This window comes from Megascapheus bottae, chromosome 3, assembly GCF_031878675.1.
Source record: "Megascapheus bottae isolate mThoBot1 chromosome 3, mThoBot2.hap1, whole genome shotgun sequence".
In the NCBI taxonomy this organism is placed as follows: domain Eukaryota; kingdom Metazoa; phylum Chordata; class Mammalia; order Rodentia; family Geomyidae; genus Megascapheus; species Megascapheus bottae.
The window spans coordinates 7,556,599-7,568,256 of NC_143511.1; the positions used below are offsets into that span (position 1 = coordinate 7,556,599).

Below are 11,658 nucleotides of genomic sequence, written 5' to 3' on the forward strand. Positions count from 1 at the left end.
ATATCACGACAGAAATTACTAAGATGCAGAGCATCATGAAGGAATACTTTTCAAACCTTTATGCCAACAAATTTGAGAATCTAGAAAAAATGGATGAATTTCTAGCCAATATTAACTTACCCACACTGAACCAAGAAGACATAATCCAACTAAACAGGCCTAGTTCAAGCACTGAAATACAAATGGCAATAAGAGACCTTCCACCTAAGAAAAGCCCAGGGCCAGTTGGATTCACAGCTGAATTCTATAAGGTCTTCAATGCAGAGCTCACACCAATACTCCTCAAGCTCTTCAACGAAATTGAAAACAAAGGCTCTTTGCCAAACTCATTCTACGAAGCCAGTTTAACCCTCATCCCCAAACCAGACAGAGATTCATCAAAGAAAGAGAACTACAGACCCATTTCTTTGATGAATATTGATGCATAACTTCTCAACAAAATACTTGCCAACGGTCTACAACAACTCATCAAAAAATTATACACTATGATCAAACAGGATTCATCACAGGGAGGCGAAGCTGGTTCAACATACGCAAATCAATTAATATAATTCAACACATCAACAGGAGCAAGAACAAAAATTACATGATTGTCTCAATAGATGCAGAAAACACATTTGACAAAATCCAACACCCCTTTATGCTGAAAGCTCTGGAGAAACTAAGAATCCATGGACCATTCCTCAGTATAATAAAGGCTGTGTATCACAAACCCACAGCTAGTATTACACTTAATGGGGGAAAAGCTGTAGCCATTTCCTCTAAAATCAGGAATGAGACAAGGATGCCCACTCTCTTCACTCCTCTTTAACATAGCATTAGAATTCCTTGCCAAAGCAATAAGGCAAGAAGCAAGCATAAAGGGGATACAAATAGGGAAAAAGGAAGTGAAACTTTCTCTGTTTGCAGATGACATTATTCTGTATTTAAAGAATCCTATCTTATAGACTTCACTCCCAAGCTCATTGAGCTGATTCAAAACTTTGGCAATGTAGCAGGGTATAAAATTAACCCTCAAAAATCAGCTGCCTTCCTCTATGCAAACAGTGAGAGGAATGAGGCAACAATCAGGAAAGCAACTCCTTTTGCAAGAGTCTCAAAGAAAATTAAGTACTTAGGAATTATCTTAACTAAGAATGCAAAGGAACTTTTTGGATTTTTTCATTTTTTAATATATTTTTATTGTAATTAATAGAAGGGTTACATGATATTTGCCAGATAAATGGTGCATTAATTCCCATGCATTGATACCCTTTCACATGTCTTGGTCCCCATTTCCCTTCCTCCCTCCCTCGCCCCTCATCTTGTTTTCCCCCATTCCCTATCCAATTTCAGATAACCAAATACAAATATATCCGATATATCAGGTAACAAAGTGAGAATGTGTAACAATATGAGATAACCAGGGGACAGTAGAAGTGATGAGAGATAACATAGTACCTTAAGAACAACAATCATTAACTATATGGCTTATGTTTACATCATATTTTAAATGACAAGTTTAACAAACAATTGTTCAAGGATGGAATCTCTAATTCCATTCTCAGGGACTTAGTATTTAGAACTTAATCGAAATTAGGCTAACAGTTTGTATGTCATAGAAACATATCAATTTATGAAATAAAACATTATAGAGTCATAGGTTTTTTTGTCTGTATAGTTATGTTTGTATTTCCATTACCATGTCCATAGCTTTGGGTATGCAGTTATTGAGTCCTCGCTCTTGTACACTTTGGGTTTAATAACCGCATATTAAGGATACCATGCGCCTTTTGTTCCTTAGGTCTTGACTTGTCTCACTCAGGATGATTCGCTCTAGATTCATCCACTTCCCTGCGAATGCCATTATTTTATCTTGTCTGTTGGCTATGTAGAATTCCATTGTGTATGTATACCACATTTTCTGTATCCATTCATCTGCAGTAGGGCATCTGGATTGTTTCCATCGCCTGGCTATGTGAATAGTGCAGAGATGAACATAGCTGAGCAGGTGTCTTTGTAATATCCTGGGTCATGCTGTTCAGGATAGATGCCCAGAAGTGGTATGGCCGGATCATAGGGAAGGTCTATTTTCAGTTCTTTAAGGAACCTCCACACTTCTTTCCAGAGTGGCTGAACTAGTTTACAATCCCTCCAGCAGTGCGGTAGGGTTCCTTTTTCTCCACAACCCCGCCAGCAACTGTCATTGTCTGGGTTCAAAATCTTGGCCATTCTTGTTGGGGTAAGGTGGTATCTTAGGGTTGATTTTATTTGCATTTCCTTTATGACCATAGATGATGAACATTTTCTCATATGTTTTTCTGCCATTTTAATCTCTTCTTCTGATAGGTCTCTCTTTAGTTCCCTTGCCCATTTAGTGAATGGTTTATTGGGTATTTGGGGGATTAGTTTCTTGAGTTCCCTGTAGATACTGGATATCAAGCATTTGTCAGATATATTGTTGGTAAATATCTTTTCCCACTTGGTTGGCTGTCTTTCTACTTTTGCAACTGTTTTTATCTGTACAGAAACTTTTTATTTTTAGGTAGTCCCATTTATCGAGTCTCTCTCCAATCTGTTGTGACCCTGGGATTCTGTTCAGGAATCTGTTGCCTGTGCCTATGAGTTCCAGTGTCTCTCCTACATTATCATGTAGCAATTTCACGGTTTCCGGTCTGATGTTGAGGTCTTTGATCCACTTTGAGTTAATGCTTCTGCATGGCGAAAGGCTAGGGTCAATTTTTAGTTTTCTGCATGTGGCTGCCCAGTTTTGCCAGCACCAATAATTGAATAGACTATGTTTGTTCCATTGTATATCTTTGTCTCCTTTGTCAAATACAAGTTGCCTATATGTATATGGTTCTATTTCTGGGTCTTTTATTCTGTTCCACTGATCTTCTGGTCTGTTTTTGTGCCAGTACCAAGAAGTTTTTGTTACTATAGCTCTATAGTAGAGTTTGAAGTCTGGTATTGTAATACCACCATCACCACCATCATTGCTCTTTTTGCCTAGAATTGTTTTGGCTATTCTAGGTCTTTTCTTGTTCCATATGAATCTTTGGATTATATCTTCAATTTCCTTAAAGAATGTCTTTGGGGTTTTGATGGGGATTGCATTGAATTTGTATATCAGTTTTGGCAGTATAGCCATTTTCACTATGTTGATTCTCCCTAGCCATGGGCATGGGATGTCTTTCCATATCCTAGTGTCCTCTTTCATTAGGCTTTTTTTTGCCAGTCCTGGGCTTGAGCTCAGGGCCTGAGCACTGTCCTTGGACTCTCTCCAGGCTAGAGCTTTACCACTTGAGCCTCAGCACCACTTCTGGCTTTTTTCTATGTATGTGGTACCGTGGAATCGAACCTGGGTCTTCGTGCATGCTAGGCAAGCACTTTAACCACTAGGCCAAACTCCAGGCCCCTCATTAGGCTTTTATAATTTTCATTGAATAATTCCTTTACTTCTTTGGTTAAGTTAATTCCTAAGTATTCTATTCTTTTGGGGGCTATTGCGAATGGGATCATTTTCTTGATTTGGCCTTCTGTTTGTGTATTGTTGGTGTACAAGAAGGCTACTGACTTTTGAAGGTTGATTTTCTATCCTGCCACTTTGCTAAAGTGGTTTATTAATTCTAGGAGTTTGGGAGTGGAGTTTGTTGGATCACTCAAGTAGAGGATCATGTCGTCTGCGAATAGGGATAGTTTAATTTCTTCTTTCCCTATGTGGATCCGTTTGATGTCCTTTTCTTGTCTTATTGCTCTGGCTAAGGGTTCCAGCACTATATTGAAGAGAAGTGGAGAGAGGGGGCATCCCTGTCTAGTTCCTGATTTTAAGGTGAATGGTTCCAGTCTTTCATCATTTAGTATAATACTGGCTTTAGGTTTTTCATATATGGCTTTCACTATTTGGAGGAATGTACCTCTTATTCCTATTTTTTCTAGTGCTTTCAACATGAATGGATGTTGTATTTTGTCAAATGCCTTCTCCAGGTCCAGAGAAATTATCATATGATTCTTATCTTTAGCTCTATTGATATGATGTATTACATTGATTGATTTGCAAATGTTAAACCAGCCTTGCATTTGTGGGATGAAGCCCACTTGATCATAGTGTATGATTTTTTAAATTTGTTTCTGGATTCTGTTGGCTAATATTTTATTGATGAGTTTTGCATCTGTGTTAATTAGAGAGATAGGTCTGTAGTTTTCTTTTTCTGTTGAGTCTTTCCCTGGTTTGGGGAATGAGAGTAATATTAGCTTCATAAAATGAGTTTGGCATTGCTCCTTCTGTTTCTATTTCTCGGAAGAGTTTCAAGAGTATAGGTGTTATTTCATCTTTAAATGCCTTGTAGAATTCCGCAGTGAAACCATCTGGACCTGGGCTTTTTTTGGTTGGCTTTTCCCTGATTGCTTCCACAATTTCATTGTAACAAATTGGTCTGTTCAATTTGTTTACCTCATCGTATTTTAGTGTGGGTAGCCTATATTTATTTAAGAAAGCATCCATTTCTACTAGATTTTCTTGTTTCTTTGAATATAGGCCCTGGAAGTACCTATTCATTATGGACTGGATTTCTTGGGAATCAGTTGTGATAGTCCCCGTGGGGTCTCTAATCTTGTTTATTTGAGTCTCCCCTTTCCTTTTTTTGATTAATCTTGCCAAGGGTCTGTCAATTTTGTTGACTCTTTCAAAGAACCAACTTTTTGATTTATCTATTTTTTTGTATACTAGATCTTATTTCAAGCAAACTTTACTTACACTGAAACCATACATAAATCGAAATACAGTGATTGTCGGTGACATTAACACACCACTCTTACCTATGGACAGATCAACAAGGCAAAAACAACAGAAACCTTAGAACTGAACAACTATATAGACCAAATAGATCTAACAGACACCTGCAGAATATTCCACCCAGTAACAACACAATATATGTTTTTCTCAGCAGCACATGGAACATTTTCCAAAATAGACTACATCTTAGGCCATAAAACAAACCTGGACAGATTCAGAAACACTGAAATTATTCCATGCACATTCTCAGACCACAAAGGCATCAAATTGGAACTGAACACACATCTCCACCAATGTAACTCATGGAGATTGAACACACATCTCCACCCTGTAACTCATGGAGACTGAACAACACATTGTTGAATCACCAATGGGTCATCAAAGAGATCAGAACAGAAATCCAACAGTTTATAAAATTTAACAATAAGGAGCACACAAAATACCAACTCCTTTGGGACACAGCAAAGACAGTACTCAGAGGAAAATTTATAGCGCTGAGTGCCTACAACAACAAGTTGGAAAAATCGCAAACCAACAAGTTAATGTCTCACCTTAAGCTCCTGGAAAAAGAGCAACAAACCAACCCTAATCCCAGTAGAAGAAAGTAAATTATTAAAATCAAAGCAGAATTAAATGATTTGGAATCCAAAAAAACTATAGAAAGAATCAACAAAACAAGGAGTTGGTTCTTTGAAAGAATTAACAAAATTGACAAACCCTTAGCAAATCTTACCAAAAAAAGAAGGGAGCATAACAAAATAAACAAAATCACAGGTGAGAATGGTAATATCACAACAGAAATTACCAAGATCCAGAATATCATGAGGGAATACTTCTCAAACCTTTACGCCAACAAATTTGAGAATCTAGAAGAAATGGATGAATTCCTAGCCAATATTAACATACCCACACGGAACCAAGAAGAACTAACCCAACTCAACAGGCCTATTTCAAGCTCTGAAACAGAAATGGCAATTAGAGAACTTCCACCTAAGAAAAGCCCAGGACCAGATGGATTCACAGCTGAATTCTATAAGGTCTTCAAAGCAGAGCTCACACCAATACTCCTCAAGCTCTTCAACAAAATTGAAAATGAAGGTTCTTTACCAAACTCATTCTATGAAGCCAGTATAACCCTCATTCCCAAACCAGACAGAGATTCATCAAAGAAAGAGAACTATAGACCTATTTCTTTGATGAACATCGATGCAAAACTTCTCAACTAAATACTGGCCAACCGTCTACAACAACTCATCAAAAAATTATACACTATGATCAAACTGGATTCATCACAGGGAGGCAAAGCTGGTTCAACATACACAAATCAATTAATATAATTCAACACATCAACAGGAGCAAGGACAAAAATCACATGATTGTCTCAATAGATGCGGAAAAGGCATTTGACAAGATCCAACACCCCTTCATGTTAAAACCTCTGGAGAAACTAGGAATCCATGGAACATTCCTCAGTATAATAAAGGCTGTGTGTGAGAAACCCACTGCTAGTATTACACTTAATGGTGAAAATCTAAAGCCATTCCCTCTAAAATCAAGAACTAGACAAGGATGCCCACTATCTCCACTACTCTTTAACATAGTGCTAGAATTCCTAGCCAGTGCAATAAGGCAAGAAGCAAGCATAAAGGGGATCCAAGTGGGGAAAGAGGAAATAAAACTATCCCTCTTTACAGATGACATGATTCTGTATTTAAAGAATCCTATTGACTCTACTCCCAAGCTCCATGAGCTGATTCAAAACTTTGGAAGAGTAGCAGGCTATAAAATTAACCCTCAAAAATCAACTGCCTTCCTTTATGCCAACAATGAGAGGAATGAGGCAATAATCAGGAAAGCAACTCCTTTCACAATAGCCTCAAAGAAAATAAAGTACCTAGGAATTAGCTTAACTAAGAATGTAAAGGACCTTTTTGATGAAAACTTTAAAACCCTAAAAAAGGAAATTAAAGCAGCACTAAGGAAATGGAAAAACATTCATTTTTATATCACATTTTAAATGACAAGTTCAACAATCAATTGTTCAAGGGGGGAATCTCTATTTACAATCACTGGAACTTAGTATTTAGAACTTAATCAAAGTTATGCTAAGGGTTTTTATGTCACAGAAATATAATTTATGAAATAAAACGTTATGTCTATAGAGCCATAGGTTTTTATGTCTGTATAGTTTTATTTATATTTCCATTACCATGTCCATAGCTTTGGGCATACAGTTATTGAGTTCTCGCTCTTGTACTCTTTGAATTTTATAGCCTGCTGGTGGGAATGTAGACTGGTTCAGACACTACGGAAAGCAGTGTGGAGGTTTCTTAAAGAACTGAAAATAGACTTTCCCTACAATCCCACCATACCACTTCTGGGCATCTATCCTGAACATCATGACCCAAGATATTATAAGGAAACCTGCTCAGCTATGTTCATCTCTGCACTATTCACAATAGCCAGGCAAAGGAAACAATCAAGATGCCCTATTGCAGATGAATGGATACAGAAAATGTGGTATATATACACAGTGGAATTCCACATAGCCAACAGGAAGATAAAATAATGGCATTCACAGGGAAGTGGATGAATCTAGACCAAACCATGTTGAGTGAGACAAGTCAAGACCTAAGGCACAAAAGGCGCATGGTAAAGGACCTTTTTGATGAAAACTTTAAAACCCCGAAAAAGGAAATTAAAGCAGAACTGAGGAAATGGAAAACCTCCCATGCTCCTGGATTGGAAGAATCAACATCCTGAAAATGACAATCTTGCCAAGGGCTATCTACAAATTCAACGCAATACCCATCAATATCCCAATGTCATTCATAAAGAAATAGAAGAAGCAATCCAAAATTTCATATGGAATAATAAAAGACCCCGTATAGCAAAAACACTTCTTAGCAGAAAGAAAAGTGCAGGAGGAATTTCAATACCAAACTTCAGACTCTATTACAGAGCTATAATACTCAAAACAACTTGGTACTGGCACAAGAACAGACCTAAAGACCAATGGACTAGAACTGAGGACACAGATATTAAACCACAGACCTATAGCCACCTTATCTTTGACAAGGGAGCCAAAAAAAATAGAATGGAAGTAAGACAGCCTCTTCAACAAGTGGTGCTGGCAGAACTGGTTAAGCACCTGCAGAAAACTAAAGTTGGATCCTTCTTTATCACCCTGCACTAGAATTAACTCCAAATGAATCAAAGACCTCGAGGTAAAAGCCAACACACTGAAAACTTTACAAGAAGTAATAGGAGACACACTAAGCCTCCTTGGTACAGGTCAAAACTCTCTCAACAAGGACCAAGAAACACAACAAATCTGAGAAAGGCTGGATAAGTGGGGCTGCATTAAACGCGACAGCTTCTGTATGGTAAAGGACATAGCTAGCAAGTTAAATGGAAAACCCGCAGAGTGGGAGAAGATCTTCACTAATCATACAACAGAAAAAAGCCTCAAATCTAAAATATATCAACAGCTCAAAAAATTGAATCAATCCAAAACTAATCTTCAAAGCAACAACCATCCCATTAAAAGATGGGCCAAAGACTTAAAGAGAGTCTTCTCTGAAGAAGAAATAAAAATGGCCTATAGACACATGAAGAAATGCTCGACATCTCTGGTCATAAAAGAAATGCAATTCAAAACAACTCTAAGATTCCACCTCACTCCAGTTAGAATGGACAGGATCAAGAAAACTAATAACAACAGATGCTGGAGGGGATGTGGCCAAGAGGGATCACTACTACACTGTTGGTGGGAGTGCAAACTTGTTCAACCACTATGGAAAGCAGTATGGCACTTCCTCAAAAGACTAAACATAGAGCTCCCTTATGATCCAGCAATTCCACTGCTTGGCATTTACCCAATTGTCCAGAAACAAGGACATACTAAATCCACTAGCACAATGATGTTCATTGCAGCACTATTTACCATAGCAAAGATATGGAACCAGCTCAGATGTTCCTCAGTTGATGAGTGGATCAACAAGATGTGGTATTTGTACACAATGGAATTCTATGCTGCTGTGAGAAAGAAAGACTTAGAAAAAGTCATATTAAGTGAAGTAAGCCAGTCTCAAAGAACATAGGCCCAATAGTCTCCCTCATTTGTCATAATCAGTAGAAACCTCAGGCTTGCCTAGCAGAGATTTACTATAGAACAAAATCTAGAGACATTAGGCCAAATAATACGACACTAAATGTAAAGAACTCCAGGATAAGGAAACAAAACCATATAATGAGTGACTGTTGTCCTTATGGTCCTCTGCTATCTCTCATCTCTTTTGCCATCCTTTGGTTATCTCATATTGTTACAATTTTCCACCTTGGTATCTGATATATTTTATATGTGCTTAATTGGTTATTTGAAATTGGATAGGGAAGGGGGGAAATCAAGATAAGTGCGGGGGAGGGAAATGGGGACCATGTTATGAGAAAGGGTATCAATGTTGGTGAAGTTATGCATCTTCTATCTGGTGAATATAATGTAACCCTTCTATTAATCACAATAAAAAAAACAGAAGAGGCTATCCAAAATTTCATATGGAACAATAAAAGACCCCATATAGCATAAACAATTCTTAGCAGAAAGGACAGCGCAGGAGGAATTTCAATACCAAACTTTAGACTCTATTACAGAGCTACAGTGACCAAAACAGCTTGGTACTGGCACAAGAATAGGCTCAAAGACCAATGGAATAGAACTGAGGACCCAAATATCAACCCACAGACCTATGGCCACCTAATCATTGATAAAGGAGCCAAAAAAATATAGAATGGAAGAAAGCCTCTTCAACAAGTGGTGCTGGCCGAACAGGTTAAGCACCTGCAGACCACTAAAGTTGGATCCTTCACCATCACCTTGCACCAGGATTAACTCCAAATGCATCAATAACCTGGAGGTAAAAGTAGATACACTGAAAACTTTACAAGAAGGAATAGGAGATACACTAGGTTTCCTTGGCACAGGTCGAAACTTTCTTAATAAGGACCAAGAAACACAACAAATCAAAGAAAGTCTGAATAAGTGGAACTTCATTAAACTGCATAGCTTCTGTATGGCAATGGATAGAGCTAGAAAACGACCTAGAAAGCCTACAGAGTGGGAGACGATCTTCACTAACCATACAATGGACAAAGGCCTCATATCTAAAATAATCAACAACTCAAAAAAACTGAATCACTCCAAAACTAATCTCCAAAGAAACCACCATCCCATTAAAATTGGGCCAAAGACTTAAGAGCGTCTTCTCTGAAGAACAAATAAGAATGACCTATAGACACATGAAGAAATGCTCTGGCCATAATAGAAATGCAAATCAAAACAACTCTGAGATTCCACCTCACTCCAGTTAGAATGGCCATGTTCAAGAAATCTAATAACAACAGATGTTAGTGGGATGTCGCCAGTAGGGATCACTACTACATTCTTTGTGGGAGTGTATACTCATTCAACCACTATGGAAAGCAGTATGGCAGTTCCTTAAAAGATTAAACATACACCTCCCTGTGACCCAGGAATTCTACTACTTGGCATTTACCCACTTGTCCAGAAATAAGGACATACTAAATCCACTAGCACAAGGATGTTCACTGCAGCACTATTTACCATAGCAAAGATATGGAAACAACCTAGATGCCCTCAGTTGATTATTGGATCAACAAAATGTGGTATATACAATGGAATTCTGTGCTGATGTCAGAAAGGCAGCATTTGTAAGGAAATAAAAAGACTTAGAAAAAATCATATTTAGTGAATAAGCCACACTCAAAGGAACATAGGCTCAATGGTTTCCCTCATTTGTCACCATCAGTAGAAACCTTGGGCTCTCCTTGCACAGATTTATAATAGAGCAAATCCTAGATACATAAGGCCATATAAGATGAGGCTAAATGAAAGGACCTCCAGGATATAGAAACAAAAGCCATATAATGAGTGTTTGTTGTCCTTAATGTACTATATTATCTCTCATCTCTTTTGCTGTCCCTTGGTTATCTCGTCTTGTTACAGTATTTTACTTTGTTATCTGATATACTATATATATATGTGTGTGTATGTATTTGTTTATTTGAAATCAGATAGGGAAGGGGGGAAAACAAGATGAGGGGCGGGGGTAGGGGGAATGAAATGGGGACCAAACCATGAGAAAGGGTGTCAATGTTTGTGAATTAATGCACCTTCTATCTGGTATATACAATGTAACCCTTCTATTAATTATAATAAAAATATATGAAAAAAGATAAACAGCTTATGAGGAGAGAAACTATTGTTTTGTATCATTCACAGCTTTGTAAGTTTAAGCTCATGGTAATTAATGTTTGCTTTGTGCCTTTAGTAAAACAGAATAACAGTAGTAGTCATTGTTGTTGTAGTTGTAGTAGCAGTAATAGTAGCAGCTGTGCAAGGACTTCAATTCAACATGTCAGTTTATGAATACACTGTGTCTTGCTGAATGTAACACCCTCAACCATTCCCCCAAATATGGAATGCTCCATGTATTTCCATACCATTATTATGCAGGGGCAATACTAATCGGTTTTATTCCAATTTTAGCATGTGTGCTGCCTAAGCAAGCATGAGCCAGAATACCTTATTGAGATTACATGGCGAAGGAGGTCTTTTTACCACATGGCAGCCAGGGAACAGAGAGAAAAAAGGCGAGGTCTCAGTATCTGTCAAAGGGTTCACCTAGAGTGACCTAACTTCATTTCACTAGGCCCACCTCCTACAATTTACACCACCTCCTAAAATGCACCCTAGACTAGAAGTCAAGCCTTTAGTGAGAGCACTTGGAAACATGAACATAGATGGAAGAGATACATCATTATCATTGCAATCGAGGTGTAACACACAGCAAATTGAAGAAAGA

At 37.9% G+C, this 11,658-nt stretch overlaps 1 non-coding gene across 1 annotated transcript; it reads right to left on the minus strand.

Annotated features, from left to right (window-relative positions):
- Positions 1-11,264: 11,264 nt before the first annotated feature.
- Positions 11,265-11,366, minus strand: LOC150064901 (U6 spliceosomal RNA). Its single transcript, XR_016535101.1, has one exon. It is a non-coding gene; the product is annotated as a U6 spliceosomal RNA (small nuclear RNA).
- Positions 11,367-11,658: the final 292 nt, after the last annotated feature.